The sequence below is a fragment of the Octopus bimaculoides genome, chromosome 2 (genome assembly GCF_001194135.2).
Source record: "Octopus bimaculoides isolate UCB-OBI-ISO-001 chromosome 2, ASM119413v2, whole genome shotgun sequence".
Classification (NCBI taxonomy): domain Eukaryota; kingdom Metazoa; phylum Mollusca; class Cephalopoda; order Octopoda; family Octopodidae; genus Octopus; species Octopus bimaculoides.
This window is the reverse complement of record NC_068982.1, coordinates 38,956,689-38,961,506: the sequence shown is the minus strand read 5'-3', so window position 1 is coordinate 38,961,506 and position 4,818 is coordinate 38,956,689.

The following is a 4,818-nucleotide window of genomic DNA, read 5'->3' as shown; positions in this document are numbered from 1 at the left end:
TGTGTGTGTGTGTGTGTGTATTTATGACATACACGCCTACACCTGTTTTACAAACTGTATTACAAGTATATTGTTCTTTGAATCTGACCCTACATTTTAATAGGCCTCCTTGTTTACATTCAGCCAACGTATGGCCCATCTGGTTTATATTGTGAATGATCCTTTTATCGCCAATACTAACGTTAAGATTATTTTTGTTTAAATTGATCATTTTTCTGTGTTAGTATTACTTGTTTCATTACCGAAATTAATCTTTGTATTGACAGTATTATCAATGTCCTTACAAATATTTTATCACAACAATACATACAATTATCAATTATTGATCGCTAAGCTGAAATAGGCATGATGACATGTTTATTAAAAAGGTATGTTTTACATTTCAAATGTGTGGTGAATTATTCATTAATAATTAACCATCGTTGTTAGTTTATCCAGTGTTAGGAAAATAATACAGATTTAGTTTATCTGTATTTATAAACACTATAAATAGTTCTCTGTTAAAAGGAGATAAATGTTCTATTTTCATAAAAATGTAAAAAAGTGTATAATCTAATCAGCACGATCACATCCCCTGCTCTAACGACTTTATTATTAACTATATGCTACGAGACTTCATTACATGCATATCAAAATATAAAACTTAAAACTGTGGAGTTTATTATAATAGATATATATATTATTTTTCTTTGGGTTTAATTTAAGTTCTTGAGAGGGTTCAAGCTGGTTGCTCACAAATCAACAAAACTTTTTGAATTAAGAGGGTTCCTGGTGTTTGTAAATATGTCGTATGTATGTATGCGTGTATATTCTTTCCTTGTTGCGTTCATTGAACTATGGGTATGCTGTGACATCACTTTGAAGGATTTGTCGAACAAAATGCTCCCAAAAGCTTATCTTAAGTCCAGCACTTATCCTGGCGGTTTGTCGAACCGTGGACATATTCAAACAACACGATTCGCCCACACGAAAGCATGCGCGCGCGTACGCACACATGCACATTTAATAAGTGTATGTATGTGTGTGTGTGTGTGTGTCCATTGTTCTCCTTGTTAGAAAAGTGCCCGCTCTTTATTAAACTTTATACGACAATGTGCACGCAGGTGACTTCGGCCCAGCTTCCGTTTTGCAAACACATTCCCACGCCCTCCTCAATCTGTGGGAATATTTAAAAAGTCACCACACCATGAAAGCAAGAGCGAACCTTAAATGGAAAACTTTTAGAACCAATTTCAATGGAAAACGAATTCAAACAGGCTGACATACTAGTACCAACTCCGATCTCCATATACTTTGTCGTGATACTAATGTAAGCGAAATCGGTGTTTACATGCGATTCAGAATCTCTGACAAAGTCTTCAATCAAAGATCTTTCAATACCAAGTCAAAAATAATTTGCACCCTTTTCAAATAGTTCCTTTATATTAATGATACAGATCTAGTGGCTGACTTTGTAGCTGACATGTAAATAATAGTGGACATTTTCCTTAATGCGTGTACTGCATTTGGACTCAATACTAGCAAGAGGATGACCGAAATCATGTACACTCCACCAGCTGGAGAAGTTTGTGTGTAGCCTAACTTCTTCGTGGGAGGAAAAAACTTGAAGTGGTGGACAGCTTTGTGTATCTCGAAAATACGCTTAGTAGAGATGGCACGCTTGACGCCGAAATAAATCAGAGGATTACGAAAGCTAGCGTTACTTTCGGGAAACTCGAGAAGCGAGTCTGGTAAGATCAGAGTATTATAACAAACACAATGCTCTCTGTGTATGAGGCCTATGTTCTTAGTCTTGCTATATAGGTGCGAGGAGTGGATAACCTACAGGCATCATATGTATTTCGAGAGTACTGTATCACACCTGATATTGTTATATTTGAGAAGGCGGGCAACACCAGTGTTGAAAGAAGAAAAATTTTGAATTGGATACGTTGAGTCGGTCATGGTGTCAGAATGACGGATGGAAGTGCGTGTGCGTGTTGTAATTAACTGAAATATTGCAATACCGAAGAAGAGGAAAACGAAAAATAGGAAAGCTTCTCACAATGCGGAAAGTTTAACAAAATCTTTATATTTCAGAGGTATTATAATACACGCCACCACCACCACGTTGTTATACGTAGCGACAACCAACGATCGGAGAGTTACCTACACCAACAAGCCGGTAACATTTGGAGAGTGACTGCTATTGCTATTAACGCCATCACATCATCTGACGGATGGTGGGTTACCTGCAGAAACAGTTGGAAGTTTGTATACAGCAGTGCTTGGGAAGTCGATTACACCGACATTTGGGGAATAACTACTGCTGCTAACATAACGATGAGGGATTTGAATGGGTTAACGGAACCTGTATAACAAATCATTTCTCAGATTGTTTCTCATGCAAAGGATGTCACAACCAGGGTAAAACATTTAGAAGCTTCAGGTAAGTATATTGTATACAATATTCTGCATTGTATAACATTCTTAAAGTAGTGAACATTTATCTCATAATATTCCTTTGACCTTTAATTTTTTTATATTTTTATATATTTATTTCCTTTTATTTATTTATTTATTTATTTATTTATTTATTGCAGGGTCATGATATGCATCCTGATTACGCTTGAGGACCTCTAGATTTTCAGCTGCCAGTTACCAAATTCTCACTAAGGAAAGAAAACATCGTATTACATTTCAAAAACCTTGGACATGAAGACCAACAGAATTGTTATTGATATAAAACAAATTCGAACGTTTTACTTTTATTTGAAAACAAAACAAGATTTATTACTGTAGAAAAGACATATACAGTAAAGCAAAATTGAATCAAAACAAAATTAAGATTTTAACCTCTCATTGAATTTTGAAAAATAAAAAAATAGAGAGCATGTATATTAAAAATGTATAATTAGGCCTTTTAAAGATGTGGTTGTTTGCGTAAATGAAATATCATGTATACGTGTGAATATATATACATGTATGTCTCTGTGTGTATGTGTGTGTGTGTGTGTGTGTGTGTGTGTGTCTGTGTGTGTGTGTGCATTTATGTATATATGCATTATATATTTATATATTATACACATATATAGATAAATATTATATACTTACATATCTATATACATATATAATGCATTAATATATATATATGTGTATATATATATATATATATATATATATATATATATATATATATATATATATATATATATATATATATATACGTCAGTAGTTCATATACCTGAAAAAGAAGCACACTGTAAAGCATGAGAGCAGTAATATATTTCTTTAGGAAGTTAGATGTTATGGCCTGTGATAGAGTGGCCATTGGTTGTGCACCTATAAGGCGCTTAGCAGTATAGGCGACTTCGGTTATTTGAGTCTGACGAATCACCCATACTACAAAGCGCTTTATGGATGCGAAACCAATGGCCACTCTATGACCATCCATAACGTTTAACATACGTGTGTGTATGTATGTATGTATGTATGTATTATGTATGTATATATGGGTCGTACGTGTGATTGCATGCATGTGTCCGTGAGTGTATACGTGTGCTTGTGAAAGTAAGAGTGGGGCATCTTTTTACACATGTCAAACGTAGCGATGTTAACGATATAGATTTAAATGCTTGGTCGATTTATGAAGCAGTTTTGTGTTTTGGTGGGCTTTTGTTTGGGGGTTTTTTCCTCCCTTATTTGTTATCAGACTCAGTTTAAGAAAATTATAAATTTAGATGTTTGATAAGCTGAAGAAGCTTAACTGGCATTTATGGAAGTCGTAACCAAGATATGTGTGTTTAATAATCAGCAATAAAATAGACTACTTCGTTGATGTGAAACTGGGACACCTTAATATAAATGACATCACTAATTGATTATTTATTGTTTATGTAATTATTATTACTATTATCATCATTATTATTATTATTATTATTATTACTATTACTATTATGTTTTCAACATGTTTCACACAAGTTTTCGCTACTCTATCAAATGCACTTCTATGTTATTGTGGTGCAAGCAGCGTCGTATTTTGGTTGTGTAAAGTTGTGTTTGAGTTAACATAACTGTTTTGCTCTGTTATGCAGTTTCGTTACTTTGTTTATGGAGTTGATTTAATATTTCAGCTGTCATGTAGACAATTTGCTATTAGAGTTATGTTATTTTATTGGGTTGTAGTAGAGTTTGTGAAAATAATTATCATAATTACTATCTGGCAAGTGTATAGTGGTGTCCTATGTGTCTATTTTCATTCTGCTTCTAGTCTCTAATTAAACCCAACTATTTTTAAAACCCTAATTTCTTAAATAATTCTTTCTACTAAAGGCACAAGGGCTGAAATTTGGTGGGGTGGGGGGTGATCAACCCCGAAAGAATGAAAGGCAAAGTCGACCTCGGCGGAATTTGAACTTAGAACGTAAAGACGGACGAAATAGCGCCTAGCATTTTGCCCGGTGTGCTAACGATTCTGCCAGCCCGCTGCCTTAATAATGATAATAATAATAATAATAATAATAATAATAATAATAATAATAATTCTTTCTACTGGAAGAATAAGGCCTCAAATTTGGGGAAAGGTGATAGTCGATTACATCAAATCCAGTGCGTAACTGGTACTAATTTTATCGACACCGAAAGGATGAAAGGTAAAGTCGACCTCGACGGAACTTGAACTCAGAACGTAACGGCAGACGAAATACCGCTAAGCATTTCACCCGGCGTGCAAACGATTCTGCCAGCTCACCGCCTTAATAATAATAATAATAATAATAAAAATAATAATAAAAATAATAATAATAATAATAATAATAATAATAATAATAATAATAATAA